The sequence below is a fragment of the Cygnus olor genome, chromosome 16 (assembly GCF_009769625.2).
Source record: "Cygnus olor isolate bCygOlo1 chromosome 16, bCygOlo1.pri.v2, whole genome shotgun sequence".
NCBI classification, from domain to species: domain Eukaryota; kingdom Metazoa; phylum Chordata; class Aves; order Anseriformes; family Anatidae; genus Cygnus; species Cygnus olor.
The window spans coordinates 183,731-191,921 of record NC_049184.1 but is presented as its reverse complement, the minus strand read 5'-3'; the positions used below and the strand labels follow the sequence as shown (position 1 = coordinate 191,921).

General features: G+C 50.0%; 1 long non-coding RNA gene across 1 annotated transcript; it reads right to left on the bottom strand.

Moving 5' to 3' along the window:
* Positions 1 to 6,597: 6,597 nt before the first annotated feature.
* LOC121079244 lies at positions 6,598 to 7,558 on the bottom strand. The gene is made up of 2 exons (XR_005824957.1): positions 7,311 to 7,558; positions 6,598 to 6,859 (listed from the first exon to the last, which is right to left on the bottom strand). It is a non-coding gene; the product is annotated as an uncharacterized LOC121079244 (long non-coding RNA).
* Positions 7,559 to 8,191: the final 633 nt, after the last annotated feature.

The window sequence follows — 8,191 nt, the reverse complement described above, 5'->3', positions numbered from 1 at the left end:
ATTCCCACAAGGGCAGTGATGAGTGCCAGGGTGTGGGCAGGATGCCAGGGTTGCCCCGTGCTCTGGGCTCACCCGTCATCATCTCTGAGGCCCCCAGGCCAGTGCCTGACTGGTGACTCCATGAGCTGCTGGGTCCTGAGTGTCACACCTGGGGAGCACTGGCAGCCACACACAGCAGCACTTTCAGAGTTCTTTGGTCCCCAGTTCCCCACCCCATCCTACATCAGTTCTGCCACACTCGGTGGTGGCTCCTTGCTTTCTGCTCCCACAGCAGGAGGGGGAAATGGGGAGGAGGGATTCTCTCTGCTCCCGAGCCACCACCTATGATGGACATGTCAGGATAAAGGCACTGGGCAGACCACCAGAGCCAGAGGAGGATGCATCTGACCAGTTGCTGAAAAGCAGCTGGTGTGAACTCCATGCCATACACAGAGCTGCAGAGACCACGGCTGTGTTTCTACAGCCACTGATGAGCTAAAATCAGAAGCCAGAATTATTCTGACACCAAAGGCTGCAGTCACAGCAGACTAGGTCTGGGATGAGCAGATGAGACAGTGCTTCACAGGGCCTTCAGACAAGCTGGAGGTTACACACATTTCCTCGGCAGAGAGGCGACTGAAGGCAGACAGGAAACTGAGGCAGAAGTTCAGGTGAGACAGGAGGTAGGAGATGCCTTGAGCCTCACATTGGGTTTTCCCAGCTTGATTGTTTCTTCCTTTCTGACACAGCTCCCTGGCACAGGGTGTCCGGCTGACCGTCAGCCACAGTCACTCTGCAGCAAAGCAGGCAGCACAAACAAGTGCGGCTCTATCTGCTTGGGCACTGTGCTAGCACTGTCCGTCCTGATGAGTGATGGGGAAAAAAATCAGTGGGAAACCCAGGTAAATGATAAGCAAATCCTAGTCATTAGGATGTGAGGTTTGCTTCATTTTCCTTCTCTCTCACTCTGGAGGGATTGGCACCAGCCACATAAGAGAACTGCCAAGGCACTTCCAGCATCCTTGCTAAGCCTGGCCTTGAGCTGACCTCCAGCCAAGATGTTTTCTGAAAGCCTGGACAGCTCTCTGCAGCACCCTCTGAAAACAAGAGCTGAAGGAGGGTCAGAAAGGAAGCTGCTCCGGGACCCTTTTTTTGCATGAAGAATGGCTTTCCATCAGCAATGCCTCTGGGCCCTGACACCCATTACCCTGTCTTACCCGGGAGTGCTGCCAGTGGGATGACATTTATACAGTTCTTCAAAGCACACCAGGCTTTCACAGAGCAAAGAAAAAGGCCCAGCGTGATCCCTGCCCGGGCACCCCACTCGCAGCACGACTCAGCCAGGCTCCTGCAGGGCAGGCAGTGCCAGAGCCACGGGGCTCAGCGGGCACTGCCGGTCCTCTGGCTCGGGATGTGCACAAGGCAGCCAGGCTGTCCTGGAGGTGCAGATGTGAAGAAGGAAGAAATGCAACCCTGAACACAGAACATGCTGTTTGGGCTCTGAAAACATTAATGTTTTGTTCTTCTACCTAAGGAGGCTGTTTTCCCAGTGACACTGCCCTTGGCTTGCTGGGCTCTCATCAGATTTCTAGCCTGCTTATGCCGTGGTGAAGGGGAGGAACATTTTGCTTTTGGGTGAAAGTTGAACTTTTGACCCAGGAGGGCCCATGAGTGCTGCAGGGTGGCAGTGACCTGCATGGGATCACACAGCCAGCCAGACCACAGCCACCCATGGCCTCCCCCGTGGCAGGGACAGGTGAGGCATGGTCTGCTACCCTCCTCCTCCAGCCATGGCCAGGAGGGATATGCCAGAGCCAGGCTTGGGCAGTGCTGGTGTCTGGGTCTCCTGGAGGGTTTCATGTTAGGGTGCTCCGCCATGGGCTGCCCACACCCTCCAGGCTGGGGGAAGGCAGTGGGACCTTTGCCTGCATGAGCTCCACGGACACATGAAGCCCCCCAGGAGCACACAGTGTGTGTGGGAGGGGTGTCCCAGGTAATTCTCCTCCTCAAACCAGCCCTGCGGCTGCTTCTGAGTTCTGTGCTTGTACCCTTGACTTCTAAAGCCAATCTGGGGAGGCTATCTCAGCAGAACAGCAGCAAACCAGACAGCCAAGTGACTGCAGCTATGATGTCTTCATGTACAGAGTGCTGCTGGGGCTTTTTTATTTAATTTAAATTTGTCAGAACAGGGGGCTAAAGGCTCCTTTTCTGTGTCTTCCTCATACAACTGCTGCTTGGAAGCACCGGAGCAGCATTGCTGCAGTGGTGTGCTGAGCTCTGCCAGCCCTCGGGGGCCAGAGCAGGAGGCTGGAAGGGAAGAGCCAGGTCGAGCCGTGCGAAGGCAGGCAGGAGGGAGGGGGTGTAAAGGGAACGATGAGCAGGGGCAGAGCGGGAGGTCCTGAAGGATGGCTGGCAGAGATGGAGGTAGGCTCTGCCCATGTCTGTGCCCCTTCATTTCTCCACAGCAGAATTAAGACAATGTCCAGGTTGGGGGTCTTGGCAACACCAAAGCAAGGCCAACAATTCTTACTCTTAGATGTGGAACAATCCCAAAACATTCCTGTGGAACTGTTAGTCTAAATGTTCAGAGCCCCTGAGCCTACTTTGGGCTTTCTCTGCCCACTCTCAGTGCTGAAGAGCAAAATTAGCCTTCTCAGAGCAAAATTAGCTTTCTGTCTACCACTGTGACAGAATAGGTTCAGGCTTTCCTTTTTGAGTATATAAAACCATGCACCATTCACAGTACACTGTAGCCTTAAGTAGCTGTGTAAGGTTTCCAGTTAAGACCATACTCATGTAACTAATGCTGGCCCACTAAGAGCAGGCTGAGCACTGCACATGATCGGGCTTTCCTGGCTTCACTGTAGACGTTTGCAAAGGCTCCCAAGGACTTCCCAGCTCTCACTGACCAAATGAAGCTCAAGGCTCATTTCGAGCTCTCAGCTCCAACTGAAGGTAAGGTTCATTCTTCCTGTTTTACAGGGACAGAACCTGGACCACCAGAAAACACAGGCCCATGTTTTTAGTAAGGCCTGAGACTGCAGATGCCCCTAGATCTAGTTACCTGAACTGAGATTCCCACAGGGACATTTTCATCAGGATACTTCAAGACACAGTGAGGTGCATGAGAGGTGCTGGGCCATTGGCCTGGATGAAGGCAGATGCTTGGGAAGGCCTCAGCTCCCCAAAGCCCCAGCAACTCCTTTAGGCACCAGAGTGCTTTTGAAAACGTGCTCTCTGAACCTGCTTCTCTGACATTGTGTGCTGATTCCTAGTGCATCTTCTGCAATCTGCAGGTCCAGCAGTTGCAAATGGCCTCTCTTTGGAGGTCACTTCTAAAAACACAGGCAGAACCTCTGACTCGGACTGCCAGTGGGGAGCAGCAGCAGCCCTAGGCCTGCGCTGTGGCTGTGTGGGTGCACCTGGGGTGCTGCTCGTGGCATGGCTGCTGTGCTCGTGGGGACAGACAGCCTCTTTTCCCTGCAGGGGCAGTGGCCAGGACAGTCCATCATGGGGGGATTGTAGCTCCTGGTTGTGTCTGCTGCTCTGCCCTAGACAGAGGTGTGAGATGGGAGCAAGTCAGGCATGTCTGCTGTCAGCCCACATGCTGCCAGAAGCTGCCACAACTCCACAGAAAATTCCAGCCTCATCCTTCTCTATTTTGCTCTTGGGCACTTCTGATGTTCTCCCAGGTCTCAGGGGAGGAGCAGACACTTCTTACATCCATTTCCCTTCTGCCAGAGGCTGACTTTCTTAAACCTCTCAGCTAGTTTTTGCCAGTGAGGATCTGCCTGACACAAATGGGAGACCCCCCCCCCCCTTCAGCGGTAGTATTAACTCTTTAGATGGCCACATTAATGATGACTTTTATTGAATTCAGATATTTTAATCATTTTAAGAAAACATCAAAAATTACATACACTAAAAATAACTAAACTGGACTAAGAAAGAACATTAACGATCCCCAGGATCTTTTTGCAAGATTGGAAGCTTGCACAGGTAGCTTTCACCAGCCCCCTCCCTGCACATCCAGGTACGATGCTGCTTAGCATCTGTTGTGGTTTAGCCCGGCTGGCAGTCAAACACCACACAGCCGTTCGCTCACCCTCCCCCCTCCCTCTCCGGGATGGGGGAGAGAAACGGGAAAGTGAAGCCTGTGAGTTGAGATAAAGACAGTTTATTAAGACAGGGAAAAGAATAACAATAATAATAATAATAATAATAGTATTAATAGTAATAATGTGTACGAAATAAGTGATGCACAATGCAATTGCTCACCACCCGTTGACCGATGCCCAGCCTATCCCCGAGCAGCCGGCCACCCCTCCACCCCGGCTAGCCACCCCTATATATTGTTCAGCATGACGTCAGATGGTATGGAATACCCCTTTGGCCAGTTTGGGTCAGCTGTCCTGGGTCTGTCCCCTCCCAGCTTCTGCTGCATCCCTAGCCTGCTCGCTAGCAGGACAGAGAGAGGCTGAAAAGTCCTTGGCTTGGTGTAAGCACTGCTCTACAACAATTAAAACATCAGCATGTTATCAGCGCTCTTCTCGTTCTAATCCAAAACATAGCACCCTGCCAGCTACTAGGAGGAAAATTAACTCTGTCCTAACTGAAACCAGTACAGCATCTGAGTCCTGTGCTCCCCAACAAAGCTGCTGCACTTCAGTGCTGTCCATGGCTGCAGGTCACAAGAAAGGCTTTTATTTACTTCTGCTTCATAGACAGAAATACTTCTGTCTTCTAATCCAAAAAGGGAAATTTAAACCATGATGATATTTAGTTTTCTCTTTTAAAAAAAAAAAAAGTTAAATACTTTGAAGGAAAAAAGTCTCCAAACACTCTATGCAGAGAGCCTTAGCAGTAGAAGAGCAGTGCCTTTAGTATGGTTAGGACCCCTGATATCCACAGGGCTGCAGAGAAGGTCTGGGGAATTGCAAGAGAGTGGGTGGGAAGGCAGAGGCACACACCCTTCATGGGAGAAAAAGCCAGAAGACCGTGTGGAGCAGCATTCAGTGGCAGCCCTGGCCTGACCGTGCTGGGCTTCTGCTGCTTCTTTAACTCCAGGCCACAAATACTACTTTTCTCTTTCTTCTTTCTTTTTATTTCAGCCTGGCAACCCCCATCAGCCCAGCCCTGCTCTCATATGTAGCTACAGTGCCGTGTCCTTCCCCACTGCCATTCTGTATGGCAGCCAGAAGGGCAAGGGACAAACGGATGGAGAGACAGGCACTGCCGGGTGGGACAGGGAGCAGAAGGCAGTGCTGCCTTTGTGCAGCTCCATGTGTGACATTTTATGTAACCATTTTTTTCTAACTTGCTTTCCCAAAGCCAAGGACAGTGGCAGGGTACATGGGCTGCCCACGCAGAGGACACGGCTGCTTTGAGCATGTCCAAAGAACAAGATGTCCCATCTCTGCAAGGCACCAGTTGCAGGACGCAGTCACCACCCAGAAACCCAGACAGCAGCAAAGTAAGCAGGGCACTTGGAAGGAAAACAATGGCACATCCATGACCCACCGTGGAGTAAGACAGAGTGTGTCGAGCTGGATGCGGAGTTCCCAATGGGGAGCATGAAGGATAAGCAAAACCAGGGGAAACAGGGATGCTCTACGGGAAAAATCCATATGTAGTTTTTCTCTGCTGTTCAGTCAGCTCTACCTCAGTCCCCTTTCTGCTTGATGTTGCATCACTTTCCATGCCTCAGTTTTCCCATTTAGAGAATGGAAATATTAATCCCTGCTTCCCCGAGGAGCCAGGGGCTAACTCCTCTTCTGCTGCTGCTTTTACTTGTTTTATGTCCTGACCACAGGGAACACTGCAGGGAATCCTACAAGACAAAAACAACATGCCCTGCATGTCCCTGTGCCACAGGTGACCTGCTCCCACCCAGACATCAGTCATTGAAGCTAGAGCACCTGGTCTCAGTGTGGATGGCATGGAGGCAGCAGCAGCATGGTGGCAATCTCCCTTTACACCTCTTATTTGATGTCAGAAAAACCTGACACATGCAGACCAGCAGGGAGGTGGAATTGTACCCGAACAAAGCAAAGCAGAGGCTGCTGCCGGGTGAGGCAAAGGTTCAGAGCCCATCCCCAGCAGCTGCTGGCCACGCTAAATGCTGAGGGCTGAGAAGATAGTGCAGGCAAGAAGGAAATCAATAGACTGTAATATTAAAAGCAAGTCTCAGTGGGAGAAGCAGCCTGAAAAATCAGTTGTAGATGGCTTGCATAATCTGCAGTGGAGTTTGATTTTGCTGTAGGCTACTATGCCTCTGTGGCAGTGCCAGCTTGCACGGATGTGGCTGGGAATGCATGCTTACGATCAGCTTGCCCGAAAACAAGAAAGTCTGTCAATTCTTTTTGCTTGCAGAAAGGAGGTTATGTTGGATGTGATAGTTATTCACAGCTGATTGGCCTGCCAAGGACACTGAATGCCCAGCAGCAATGGCTTTGAGGATGGAGGTTTTGTCTCCGCCCAGGAAGGAAAAGATTAATTTCACCTGTAAAGCAGGGTGAATAACTCTGATTTAAGAACCTGAATCAATCTTTATATTGCATGTGTGCTGGGTAAAGGTGTAATACAAAATACTGTGCAAAGTGAACCTGTCACATCTGCTTGTCAAAGGGATGGCTATTTTATTTTGTTTTGTTATGCTTTTGTTTTGGTTTTCCACGCTTGCTATAGATGAGATGATCCTAGAGTTTTAAATGCCTCTTCAGGTTGGTAGGTGGATGGTGGTCTGTCTCCAAAGAGCAGCGCAGATCCCCTTCCTCTTCTTTCTTTGTCCTGGGCTCTCGTCCAGGTGAGCAGGGATTGTAATACCAAAACACTGTTCCTCATATCCAAGTTCATATGCATTACTGAAGGAGATGATGTCCTGGAAGATAGAAAGTAGCTAATTAAAATAAAGCAGCTAATAAATTCTCATGTCTAGCAAGAGAGGAAGAGAAGTAATTACCCACGTCTCTCATGCAAAGTCCCTGGCAACACCATGAGTGTCAGGGGAGCTTGGGCTCCCTTTGATATGGTAACGTCACTACATATGAGAGATAGAAACACAAATTCAAAGGGCCCAAGGAGCACCAGACAGACACAGGAAGGACTAGCAGACCAGGATCACACTTCCTCAGCAGGAGGGAGGCAGCAATGTCTGTGGGACAGAGTCCCAACCTCTGCCGGGCTGCTTGGCTGCTTCTCCCCAGGAGCAGCAGACCGACCCTGGCTTCCAGGGTGTGCAACTTCAGCTCTCACCAGCTCTGCCCCCTTTTTGCCACCTTTGGAAATGACCAATATTGGAGAGAGCACTTTATGTATGTATATCTGCTTACCAGGACTGTGAGCTGCAGAGAGCAATTGCGAAGAAACTTGTTGACTGTTGTTGAAATACCCAAAGGAAAAGATTTGTCAACAGCAGCAACAATCTTATGTCATCTCCAAAGACTGAACACACTGGCATACAACCTGTGCACAGGGAGCCCATAATCAGCCTTTGAAGCCTGGCAGCTGCTTTCAACACCTGGAGAACGTAAACCACGCTCTGCATGAAGCAGCTCAGAATTTTCCCACTCAAAGTCAGAGGAGAGAGGGCAGCAGGATCACTATTATTCAGGAAGTTCTGACATTTTGAAATTCCTTCTGAAGCAGGCATGTAAAAAATTGTCATGTTCATACATTCATGCCAAAAATCATTTTGGAAGTGTTACATTTCAACAAAGTATTACATTTCATTCTGATAATTTAAAATGTTTTATATTATAAATTTACAATAAAAAATATACTTTCAGAATGTGCTTTAAAGGAAGGATTTTAAAGAACTTTTTAAAAAAACATAAGTCACTAAACATCGACAGTTCATACAGAAAGTCTGATTGCAGTAAAATGGCTTCCAGAAAAATACCCTGGAGTAAATTGTTCATCCAGTTCTTGTGTGAGCTGAGTTATCTCAGGCTATTAGCTTGTCTCCTGGCCCCTGAGGAAGAGGTTAGGTGGGAGGGGGTCTGTACCTTGCTTTTTGCAGATGTGGCATGTGAATGTGAGTAAGCAAAGGATGGTACAGCCGCAGGGAGGGTGGTGCTGTCTCAGAGCCACACCCATGCTCACTGGGATAAGTGTAGGACAATCTGCAGTGAAAGGCACCTGTCAGTGATCCGGCCTTTGGCTGAGGTGGCATACCCAGCAATCAGCAGCTGAAGACTTCACATGCCTTCTC